This window comes from Panthera pardus, unplaced genomic scaffold (genome assembly GCF_024362965.1).
Source record: "Panthera pardus isolate Hobbes unplaced genomic scaffold, ASM2436296v1 HiC_scaffold_25, whole genome shotgun sequence".
Classification (NCBI taxonomy): domain Eukaryota; kingdom Metazoa; phylum Chordata; class Mammalia; order Carnivora; family Felidae; genus Panthera; species Panthera pardus.
Window position 1 is genome coordinate 64605210 of NW_026526821.1, and position 13597 is coordinate 64618806.

Here is a 13597-nt window from a genome sequence, read left to right on the forward strand (position 1 = left end):
CCTGCTAAGAACCTGATTACTTTTGAGGCACAACTTTTAAGAAGCTGGAGAGTCTTCTTGGCCTAAGTAGATGAGAAACAGCAAAATGAAAAGGGACAGTTTAAAAATGAGAAGGTAGGAGATGGCAGACAACGTAGCAGCAAGCACCATGACAGGGACAAGAAAAGTATCTGAGGAAAGAGACAAAACTATAAGCAAATAGGAAAAACTAAAAGTCATAGTTGCGAGCCATTAGAATAAAGGCAAACAACCCCACATATGTCAAACCACACCAGATGCTTGGTAAGTAGTCCCTGTAGCTGGACGGTCTTGGTTGCCTAACCTCTAGTCTCCAACCCTCTTTTCCTCCTTCCAAACAGAAATGTGACTGTGTTCCATGCATCCACCCCATCCCTGGAAGACCATATGATTTGGGGAGACTGGCCTCACTGCAGCAGATGATAATAACAGTAAAATCAATGGTTTTCAAGCTGAGGGTTGTGATCAATTAGAGGGTCATAAAGTTAATTTGGTGGCTGGCCAGCAGCACAGAAAAGTCAAGACAGAAATAACCCACACAGAGCATGTTGCACATATTCAACATGGAATAAACAGTACAATCAATAATGCAACCAGGTGAGGGTACCACGTGAGAGGGATACATAAATTGGCCAGGAACATGGACAATTTCAATTTCAATGTTCCTGGTTGTCTCATTAGATCTTTTAATAAATGACTGTCACAGATTGACGGAAAGGTTAAAGAGTAACTTTACAAGTTTATGAAGCAGAGTATCAAAGAAAGTATGAGAAGTTTATCATCTATTGGCAAAGTTCTGATTCTTTCAACCAAGTTTAGTTACAAACTTTCACTGTATTTTTCAGAAAGGATGCTACTGAGTGTAACACTTTTTGAATTATCAGCAATTGTAATATTTTAACTAAGTTAGCTCAAGTTGACCTTAAGCACCATAAACTCTGAGGAAAAAGAAAAGCAATGAAGCAAGCTCAACTACCAGATTTGGAAGTGTTAACAGTGACAAAAATGAGAGAAAATGCTGACTCCTCCATTCAACTGGACTTGAGGCACATTTTAAATAGAAAAAAAAAAAAAAAAAAAAACAAACCCTGTAAGACTTTAAAATAAACTTAAAAATGATTTTACAAATACACAAAACAATAAAAATGATCGACCCCAGATGGCATTGTTGGTAACAATGTGTTTGTAGATGACAGTATAAAACCTGCAAAATTAAAAACCAAACAAAAACACTGGGAACATCCCTACCAAAATGGCTAAGATGCAAAAGATGGAAAATACCAAGTATTGGTAAGGATGTGAAGCCAATGGAATGCTCAAAACACCAACATGATAAATGCCTTTTAGGTCACGTATGCAAGGCAAGGGAAGGCAGTTTTATGGCAGATTTATTTTGTATGGTTTAAGTATAAATTCACATAAAACCGAATCACATATATATACACAATATAAAAATGCATTCTTGTTCAATACAAATTAAACTAGATAAGGGGCGCCTGGTGGCTCAGTCGGTTGAACGTCCGACTTCAGCTCAGGTCATGATCTCACGGCTTGTGAGTTCGAGCCCCACATCAGGCCCTGTGCTGACAGCTCAGAGCCTGGAAACTGCTTCTGATTCTGTGTCTTCTTCTCTCTGTCCCTTCCCCACTTGTGCTCTGTCTCTCTCTGTCTCTCAAAAATAAATAAATGTATATAAAAAATTTAAAAACAAATTAAACTAGATAAACTGCAAAGCAATAAAAAATGGACAAGTTCCTAGAAACACAGAAATTGCCAAAAATGGGCTCAAGAAGAAACAAGAAAATCTGAACAGACTTAAAGCAAGAGATTCAATCAGTAATCAAAAATCTCCCAACAAAGAAAAGCCCAGGACCAGACAGCTTGATGAATTCTACCAAACATTAAAAAAGAATTAACACTAATCCTTTTCAAACTCTTCTAGAAAACAGAAGAGAGGAGAACCCTTCCTAACTCATTCTATGAGGCCAGCATTACTCTGAAGTCAAAGCCAAACAAAGATAACATCAGTAAAGAAAACTATAGACCAATATTCCTTGTGAAGATAGATGCAAACATCCTCAACAAAATACTAGCAAACAAAACCCAACAGTATATTAGAAGGATTAAACACATGATATACATAGGATGCATTCAGTATATGTGGACTCAAGAACCACATACGTATTTTTTTTCAGGTGAAAAATACTTTCTCTTGGCATTTTTAAACTTTAAAAATTTTGAAGTGATCTCAAAATCAGAGGATAACATGCAAGGAATTTCCTTAGCTTTCCCTCAAATAAGTACCTCAGTGTATATTTGCAAACAACAAAGACACTGTCTTACATACCACCATAGAATAATCAAAATCAGAAAAGTTATCACCGATGTACTATTATCTAATGTAGAGCCCATACTCAAATTTCATCAACTCCCCCAATTGTACTTACAGTATTTTTCCTCCCCATCCAGAATTCAATCCAGCATCACACACTACACTTAGTTGTCTTATGTTTCTATATTCTGTGCTAGGCAGCTTCCAAGATGGTTCTCACTGATCCAACTCCTGGTATGCAGGTACTTTGCAGCCTGTCTCCTTGAGTGTAGAACTCACTCAGGAGTCTTATCTGCATGAATTATCACTAAGATTATTTTACCACTCAGTGACCTAGTTATGTGAAAAAGTATCTTCAATTTTTTTAAATTATGTCCTTTTAAAATATTTATTTATTTATTTTGAGAGAGAGAGAGAGAGAGAGAGAGAGAGAGTCAGAGAGTCAGAGACAGAGAGTGCAAGCAGGGGAGGGGCAGAGAAAGAGAATCCCACAGCGCAAAGCCCGACGCGGGGCTCAATCCCATGAACTGTGATATCAAGACCTGAGCAGAAATCAAGAGTCAGATGCTCAACCAACTGAGCCACCCAAGTGCTCCATATTTTCAATTTTGATTCAATCAGGATTTAAAATAGTAGACTTAATAGTGTACCATATATGCTCATTGTCCTCATTTATTCCAGACTGGAACAAATTCATGAACATTATACCTATACACTGAATTAAATCTTCCTATTTTTTTTGTATTTGAGGGTTAAAAAACCTTGTATTTAATTATAAAGAAAAATGGTATTTAACTTTATCATAGGTATAAGGGTATTACTTTGAGAAGCTTTTATTTTGAATTATGTTTAATTGTGTAAGACGTATACATATACACATACATGTGTGATAGGTATCTTGGTTATGGTCTAAAATGTACTTCCTACTGTGTATCACGATCAAAGGGTATGAAAAATAATGGTCTAAGCCAGTCATGGTGGTCCCATTCCATTTATTCCATGATGGCAAATGAAATACAAGGGTAAATCTGCTAAGGGCTTTAGAATAAGCCTTCTTTACTGAGAGGTTAAAGACTAACTTAAATAAAGACCCTTGTATATAGAGCCTTATGAAGAGCTGGATCTTTTCTTCTTTTCATTCAAATAGGACTACTGGAGCCAGGGTAAGCACTGTATCATGTGATTGGGACAAGCTTGAGGACAAAGCTGACTCCGTGAGGATGGCAGGTGGCACACATGGCTGGAATGTAGTTCTTCATGATACTCTTGAGACTTTATATTAACCAGTTCTGAACTCACCACTACTCTGACCTTATTGTAATGAAATTTCTCTACTATTTAATAAAGAATAATAAATTTACTTATTGTTCAAGTCATGTGGAATTGGGATCTCTGATGTTTTTCTAACGGATGTTATTGTATCAAGGGGCTCAAGGTCTAGTGGGAAGGTTTGAGACAACAAAAACAGCAACCAATAACTTTACTATCAAAAACCCTTGAGATTTTACTGTCAGGCATTGTTATAAGGCTTTACAATATTATCTAATTTAATCCTTACAACTGTACAAAATTTGCATGTAATATAATGTGGCATCTTCACACGTTAAGAATTTATTCTAAGGAAATAGAAAGATATGTGCAAAGATAGGACGTGTGTGTACGCACAATCTAAAAATACACTCAGATGGGACTGATACAAATAAATTATAGTCACCAATGTGAACTATTATGAAGTCACTAAAACATGTAAATTAGAGCAGCTATTTACCAAAACACCCTGTAAGATAACTTATGGAGTTCAAATATTTTTTAATTCCTCTAGTAGGGAGACTTACGTTAGAAAATTTTCTGCAAGAATTGCTGTGACCTATACTCCTGGGTTTGGCCTACATTCTTCCCCAACTTTTTGCTTAGGAAAAGTATTAAAAAATTAACACTGTTTTCTAAAAGTACAAATCACCTACCTTTAGGGGAGGAAATAATGAACGAAGTTCCATACTGTCCCACAATAATATCTGTGGCAGTAAAGCAGAGGCATTGATTCTGTCATTCTAAAAACGTTTTCTAAGCGACTGTTATGCACCAGGCACTGGGCTGGCTGTGCTGGGTGTTGTGAGTACAGGAAAAAACATATGAAGTCCATGCCTTTAAGAAGCCCAGTTGACATCTGTGAAAAGCTGAGATGAGGCACACACCCCTACTGGCAGTCATGAGTAGAAGAGCAGGAGGACCCCAGGACTGGCTATGCTAATGGTCAAGGCCTTGATGCCAGAAAAATGAATTACTCCATTTTTTAAAAAGTTATCTAACTGAATTGTTGGATAAGTTACTTGAATTGTAGAAACAGTCTGTTTCAAATTCTAAGAAATATTGTTTGGGCCATTACATTTTTACCTAAAATTTATGAGATTTTAGGAATATAAGCACTCATTCATGCCAGTCAGCTTTTTTGAGGTCAGAATCCACGTTTTTATTATTACTCCACCACAAACTTCTGAAGAATTGCTGATCCAAACTGCTCTTTTTTTTTTTTTTTGTCCTGAAGCACTAAAATTATCTCACAACTATTTTTAAAAAGTCCTTCCAGACAAAACCTTGTCTGTGGACTATAACTTTTACAGCAGTGAAACTGCACTTCGCATATTCCATATTAAACTTTAAATTTATTCCCAAGTTGTTTTCCCTATAATATTCTTGAGTATTTTCTTTATAAATTAATCACTCACTCATGGTTCTTCCTACCTCTTACTATCATCAAAATACAAAATGCAATTAGGAATTAAAGATGCAAAAAAGCTTTACAGGGAAAGTCTAGTCAATCACATAAAGCAAGGTGACTTCCTCATCTTGCATTGACTTTTCTCTGACATGTGACAGTTTTAAGAAGTCATCTAGGGGAGTGGGTACTGATGACCCATGAAAGGCAGAACTGATAGAAGAATGGAGACATTTCAGAAAATAGAATATGTGCTTAAGAGTAGCTCTTTCTCTACTTCTTCAAAGCCAGTATACAGTATATGCCCTTTCAAGACTGAGACAACGGTCAGCACCATAGAAATACTGTATTTAATCTTCTAAAAACCTACGTGTTCTAGCTCTACTAGATCAGAGATATTTATATGTAATGAGACAAATGCTCTTGATAAAAGCCTTTAAAATATTTCTTCATAAACGCATTCTTTTAAGAAAAAATAGTTTGAACACTAACAGCATATTTTTATTTTTAAATGAACAAATTATACAGTGAACAATTCATTATGCTTATGGGACTCTGGGAATTAAGACGGCAAAGGGCATCAGTCTTTCAGTACTGGAGGGACTTTTTTCCAGACCTGGAAACATGAAGTATGGCCAGTGGTCATAAGAGGGGGAAAAACAACACAGGAAGAGATTATCTTTGTAAATCCTCCTCCCTTAAAAAAAATCACATGGAAGGTATGCTGAAGACTCCTTTATTGCTAACTCAGTATTTAGGCACCCAGTTTAGTTTGCACTAACTTACGCTATTTAACAGAAACCAATTTATTCAAGCCAACTTGACAGAAAGATCCCTGGGGCAACTGTCTTCCTTGTCCTGCACAAGACAAATGGAAACTAATTTTTAGAACCCAACCTTCTACCCTGACTCTAGGGCTAGAGTAGCCCCACTCTTAAGGCATGGATCTTCTGGGGGTTCTCAAAGGAGTGCCTACAGTTCTTCCAGTGATGTCTTCCCACTATGGATGGCTAGAACCCCTGTGTTTCCAGGGCAATGTATAACCTCTGGAATCTCCACTCAGCTCCCAAAGCCTCGGCAGCTTTTCTATGTTAGGCCTATGGAGTCTGTGCCTACATGTGTGCACCTTAATATCTGGTTAAAGATATTTTGAAAAAAAAGCAAGACTTCTACTTTTTTTTTTTATGAAATTTATTGTCAAATTGGTTTCCATACAACACCCAGTGCTCATCCCAACAGGTGCCCTCCTCAATGCCCTTCACCCACTTTCCCCTCCCTCCCACTCCCCATCAACCTTCAGTTTATTCTCAGTTAAGACTTCTCCTTTATTTACAATTGAGTAATTTGTACCAGAGTATTTTTCCCACCATAAACAACTAGAAAGCCAGGCATAATATATCTAATTTTAGATGTTAGACAATAAGCAATGCAGGTCTATGATTCTAGAGAGAGGAGAGCTACATGAGATGAGTCCCATAGCTGCCCATGATCTGTCTGACTTTGGAGACTGTGGCATGGGGAAGTGGCTAGCAGAGCACAGCCATCTCACTGAGCTGGGGAAGCAAAGATTAGAGTTCTGGCCAGCTGAAGTAACTGGACTTTTAAGAGTGGGATACCAGAGAGAACGGAGCTTTAAAGAGTAGAACTTCAGAAATTTGTATGACACTCTGAAAGTATTTAGCCAAATACTAAGCTGCATATACCCAGGGCACCAGGACAAGACTCTATAAGACAAGTTAGAAAACAGCTGCCTGGAAGTTTTGGACTATACAGAGACTCCTGAAAATGCACAGAGCTGGGAGACACAGAATGTCCCTATCAGCCAACAGTGGAGAAACCTCAATGAACACCCAGATACTCCAATAACACTCTAGAATGGACAGGCCTTAGAAGTGGGGCTATTGTATCCATTAATCAGTTGATGGACATTTAGGCTCTTTCCATAATTTGGCTCTTGTTGAAAGTGCTGCTATAAACATTGGGGTACAAGTGCCCCTATGCATCAGCACTCCTGTATCCTTTGGGATGAGCACTGGGTGTTGTATGGAAACCAATTTGACAATAAATTTCATATAAAAAAAAAAGTGGAGCTATTGTAGTTCTAGAGTAGGGGGTGACTCTACACCCATCCTAACAAAGTTTATTAAGTAATCCTTGTCCAGATAAATTCACTGGTGTATTCTACAAAACATTTGAGGGAGAAATTATACCAATTCTCTACAATCCCCTCCAGAAAACAGCAGATTTATTTATACAGACCTTACTTGAATTACGATGGCGTTACATCCCGATATGCCCACCGGAAGTTGAAAATATCACTAGGTCAAAAGTGCATTGAATCCACCTAACCTACTGAACATGATAGCTTAGCCCAGCCTACCTTAAACATGTTCAGAACACTTACATTAGCCTACAGCTGGGCAAAATCATCTAACACAAAAACTGTTTTATAATAAAGTGTTAAATATCTCCTGTAATTCATTAAATACTGTCCTGAAAGTGAAAAACAGAATGTCTGTATGGGTACAGAATGGTTGTAAGCCTCGTTGTTTACCCTCAGGCTCATGTGGCTAACTGGGAGCTGTGCTTGCTACAGCTGCCCAGTATCACGAGAGCATCATACCCCATGTTGCTAGCTCAGGAAGAGATGAAAACTCAAAATTCCAAGTATGGTTTCTACGGAATGTGTATTGCTTTCACACCATCTTAAAGTTGAAAAATCCTAAGTGAAACCACTACAAATAGGGGACTATCTGTCACGACACGAAAGCAACCAAGATGTTCTGCAGGAGGTAAATGGATAAACTGGCACATCCAGCCAATGGAATATTAATCACTGCTAAGGAAAAATGTGCCATCAAGCCCTGGTAAGATTCGGAGGAACCTTAAATGCATATTACAATGTGAAAGAAACCAATCTAAAAAGGCTACACATTATATGGTTCTACCTCTATCGAATTATGGAAAATGAAAAACTATGGAGATAATACAAAGACCAGTGATTATCAGGAAAAGAGGGAGGAATCAGCACAGCACAGAGGATTTTTAGGGTAGTAAAACTGCTTTGTATACTATAATGGTGGATACATGTCACTAAACAGTTGTCAAGACCCACAGAATGTATTATACCAAAAGAGAATCTTCATATAAACTGTGGACTTTGGGTGATATTAATGTGTCAATTGTAATAAATGTACCATTCTGGTGCAGGAAGTTGACAGGAAGATAGTGCATATGTGGGGACAAAGAGGATATGAAAACTGTCTTTCCATTCAATTTTGCTATGAATCTAAAAACTGTTCTAGAAATAAAGTTTTTAAAAAGTTTGAAGTTTATTACAAAAAACCCACAACACTCCTCATAAGATTCAATCTGATGTGACAGAAAATTAACTGATTGCTGGAATAAAATTCAATACTATTTAAAAGAAGACAACAGAATTTGTAATCTCAACATCATCACAATGTCCACCATACAATAAAAAAATAACTAGACAAAGAAGCAGGCAAATATGCCCCATAACAGAATGGGCATGGAGAACCATCAATAAATAGAAACCAACCTTGGATAAACCCAGATATTGAAAATAGTAGACAGGAACTTTCACTCATGCAAAGGAAATATGGTCATAAATGAATAGACATGAAATAGCAGAAGATAAATGGAAACTATAAATAACAAAATGGAAATTCTAGACCTGAGAACATAGTATCTGAAATGAAAAACTTACTGGACGGGTTTAACAGCAGACTGGAGATAAGCAGAAAAAAGGGAGATCAACAGAAATCATTCTGTCTGAAGAACAGAGATAAAGTAGAGCCTTCACAGCCTGTGTGACAATATCAAAACATTTAAATAGGTGTAATTGAAAAGAAGAGAGAATTTGAGAAAGTGATGACCAAAATTCCCAAAATATTTTGAAAAACTTAATGTATACAAGAGAAGCTCAGTGAAGAATCTTACGAAGGATAAATATTAAGAAAGCCACATCTATGGATATGATAGTCAAACTACAGGAAAATAAAGAGAGAGAAAATTATAAAAGCAGACAGAAAGAAAGGACACATTGCATATGAGGAACAACAGGAGAAATGGCTAACTTCTTATCAGAAACAACAGAGGCCAGAGATGAAGAAATGACATCTTTAAAGTGCTGCATTCTCTTATGTGGATCCTGAGAAACTTAACAGAAACCCATGGGGGAGGGGAAGGAAAAAAAAAAAAAAAAGAGGTTAGAGTGGGAGAGAGCCAAAGCATAAGAGACTGTTAAAAAACTGAGAACAAACTGAGGGTTGATGGGGGGTGGGAGGGAGGGGAGGGTGGGTGATGGGTATTGAGGGGGGCACCTTTTGAGATGAGCACTGGGTGTTGTATGGAAACCAATTTGACAATAAATTTCATATATTAAAAAAATAAATAAATTAATTAATTAAAAATAAGCATTAAAAAAAAATAAAAAAAAATAAAGTGCTGCATTAAAAAATAAGACTCAAAGTTAAAAACACCAAATTCTGTATCTTTCAAAGAAGGAAAAATAAAGGCACTTTAAGGTAGATGAGAACTCACTGCCAGCAGATTAGCACTATAAAAAAGGTTAAAGGGAATTCTTCAGACTAAGGAAAATTGATACCAGATGGTAAATATGATAAATATATAATTATGTTCTAATTTTATTTAAAAGACATACGACCATTCAAAGCAAAAATTACAGAATAGTTTGGGATATATATATGAAAATAATCACACAAAGAATGAAGGGTAGTGAGGTGGTATAATATTAACTCTCAGCAGACTATGAAAAGAATATAAATTATAATCACTAGAGTGACCACCAAAAAAAAAAAAAAAAAAGCCAAGAAGTACAGATGAAAAGTTACTAAAAGAGTTAAAACAGAAAACTAAAAATTATTTCATTTTCTGTTAAAATAAAGCAGAAAAGGAAGAAAGGATAGAAAACAGATGGGATATATAGAAAACAAATAGCAAAATTGTAAATTTTAATTCAACCATATTAGTACACTAAATGTTAATGAAGTAAATGTTTCTATTAAAAGGCAAAGATTGTCAATTAACAAGAGACATACAGTAAATTATAAACAAATTGGTTGGAGGTAAAATGATCAAAACAAATATACTATGCAAATATTAAGACTACGAAGACTAGAGTGGATATATTAATATTAGACAAAAAAGACTTCAACACAAAATGCTTATTACCTAATTACAGAGCTTCAAAATACCTGTAGCAATTCAATTGTTAATTGTTTTTACCTAAGAGAAAAAAAAATTTTTTTCATCTAAGGGAAAATTTTAAATATGTTCTCCCAAACCTTGTACAAAATATTTATGGCAGTTTTATTGACTAATAAGAAAAAACAGAAAACCCCCCAAACTAGGAATAGCCCAGGTGTCCATTAATAAGAGAATGGGTTAAAAATGTAGTTATGTTCATATTATGGAATACTATTCTGCACTAAAAAGAACTACCGATACATCCAAAAACATGGATGAATCTCACACATGTTAAGCTGACTGGAAGAACTCGGGTGCAACAGACTATACATTATATGATTCCATTTATGTAAAATTCTAAAACAGACAAAACTAATCTATGGTGAAAACATGCATGTTCTGAGTGTGAGAAGGGACAGTTGTAAATTTTCTGGGATGAGAGGAAAGTTCTACATCTTGATATGCATGGATTACACATGTCAAAACTTATTGCACTGTATCACTTTGCCCTTTTTTGTTTGTAGATTATATCTTAAAAGAAAAGAAAAAAGAATGGTAAATAAATAAAAATACCTAAGTTTCTGAATCATTAAGCTGGGAACAGTGATGCCCTTAACTACAGCTCAGTCTCAGGATTCATAGCTCTGGAACAGATGGCTGGGATACAACATATAGACCACTTCTGGTTTTTGTTCTTTGGAATCCGATGGTAGATGTTCTTCCCAGATATCTCACCTCCTGAACCTAAAAGGTAATTCTTTTTTGTACAAAGTAATTTGCAAATCCAGAATCATTCTCAGCACAGCTTCAGTAGACTGCATAGGAACTTAGTTAATGACAAATGCACTCAGTTAGATGGCACAGACTGGGTAGTTAGCCGCTTGTTAGTTCTCATTAAGGACTATCTCATTGAGATCCTGCCCTAAAAAGTTATCATGATGATTAAAAAATTTAAACATAACGTGTAACTTCTTTATGAAGCATGAAGCTAAAAAATGAGTCTTTGCTATCATACTAGTTCAGTGTTAAAATTCTAATCTAGTTTGGCTTTCATTTTGTCTTCTAGTAGGTGCTCTTATGTCCCCTAGTGGATACGGGTCGATATGGTAGAAGAAAGATAAGGGCAATACTAGCTAAGTAAAGGTCCATAAATCCTAAATGCCTGCCTTGCCCACATGCTTTTCCAAAGCAATGCCTCATACCACCCAATTCACCACAAAAAAAGAAAAACATTAACACATCTGAACTGGACCACACCTATCTGCCCCATGTGTGGTCAAATATAGGACCTGGACTAAAACATAATCCTGGTTTATGACACATGCATGAACAAATGCATACCAATTAGCTAGACATTTTGACCTGACATAATACAAAGAAGTCGGCATTTCCACTGTAAATCTCTGTTTATAAGATTTATAGCTTAGTCATAAAAGCAGACTTAAGAAAAATGTAGGGTACAAACATTTAGCCATGAGAGAGAAATTTCCCTTTTAATAAATTAAAAGTAACACAGTGTGTAGAAAATCTGATCTGAAACTTCTGTGTGTGTGAATGTGCACGTGAGAGAGAGAGAGAGAGAAAAAGAGATCCTTGTGCATAGAAATTTTGACAGTCTACTATTTAAATTGTTAGGTGGGGACAGGGGGTAGGGATAAAAGGAGGATATAATGTAAAGTAATAAAAAATGTTGTTTCCTCCCCAAATTGTAAAAACTAGGTTCCCTGTCCATATTTCCAGTAATAAGCATTAAGGATACATTTTGTCTCCCCAAATTCACATACATATACTCATATGTGGCCACACATACAGCCATATATGAAACATCTTCCGGTCCATTAAAACTGTGGACAGTACATTTTTCCCAATTACACCTGAGGCTGACAACACCAGCACAGAATCCATATTCATGTACTTCCACAGGTGAAGCATTAATATAGTAAGGCAAGGTTCCCTTTTGTTTGCCTCTGTCCCCTGCCTCTGTATTACTGTGGCTCAGCCTAGGAGCTCCACAGAATCTGAAACAATTATTCCGTACCTAGCTTTCTGTAGTGGGAGTGAAGACAGGGTTCCCAAACTCCATCCTCTACATCACTTTTATCCCCAGGTCCTTTTTTATTTTTATCTAGAGTATTTATCATCTACTACACACGGGTTTGTTGTGTGTGTGTGTGTTTGTGTGTTTAAAATATATAAATTTATATTTATATTTCATTCACTTCTATATCCTGGCACACAATAGGTGCTCAATCCTACTACTGTTTTAGTTTGCATTTCCTTGAGCACTGGTTTAGTTGAGGATCTCTTTGTGTGTTTGCTAGCCAGTTAGACTTTCCTCTGTATTCCCACTTCCTAACACTATGCTCCTTAGCACATGGTGCAGACTCAATAAATTACAACTTAAAGGCATAAAGGAAGGAACAATCAAGAGCCAATTTCTGGCAGTTTTGCTTTTGGATTCTTCTTGATGAAGCTGGGAATTTGGTTTAAGAAAAAGAGTTGCCTTAAAATAAAAGGAGATGCCAGTGACTAGAGATTGTTTAAGGGCATTACAGCAGTACAACCCACATTCATATTATGGGAAAACTGTCCTAGCAAGCACCAATCAACAGCACGCTCAGGTGAAATCCGAAAATGAAATCTGAGATGCCCTAACATGGCATGTTAAGGCTAACCATGGTCACAGGGTCTCTCATTCCAAGCCACCAAATCCTCTGGTGAACAGTTTCTGGTATGTTTCTAGGTCAAAAACAGTTCTTGTTAACTCATAGACTAATCTCTGAGGCTATTAATTAGAAAAGCTTAAGTCTTTCTTCTCTTGGCAACTGAATTAAACTTACGCTTCTGCCATTTTGAACATAAGCTAAAGTACAGCATCCTGTCACACAATAAAAGAAGACCAAGGAAGCTAAGAGATTTGACCTAGAATGTAAAAAAATCTTTACAAAGTCCTGACTTGCCAGCTCCCAGGTCAAGATTTCTGAGACTCATTCATAGGACTCCATTTACCATGGACGATCTCATCACCAGGATGAATAAAAATGGACTTAGGCACCTTTACCAGAAAGGAAGGTCAAAGAGCAAACTTTGATACAGGTACATAACCTTGATATCGCTAATAGGTTTGGGGACAAAATAACTTTTTTTTAGGTTTATTTATATTTTGGAGGGGGGGGGCACAGTGTGAGCAGGGGAGGAGCAGAGAGAGAGGGAGACACAGAATTCGAAGTAGGCTCCAGGCTCTGTGCTGTCAGCACAGGGCCCAATGCGGGGCTTGAACTCATGAACTGTGACATCAT

General features: G+C 36.6%; 1 protein-coding gene across 7 annotated transcripts in view; it reads right to left on the bottom strand.

Annotated features, from left to right (window-relative positions):
- SRBD1 (S1 RNA binding domain 1) overlaps positions 1-13597 on the bottom strand; it is a 220176-nt gene that overhangs the window by 53365 nt on the left and 153214 nt on the right. The window lies entirely within an intron of this gene.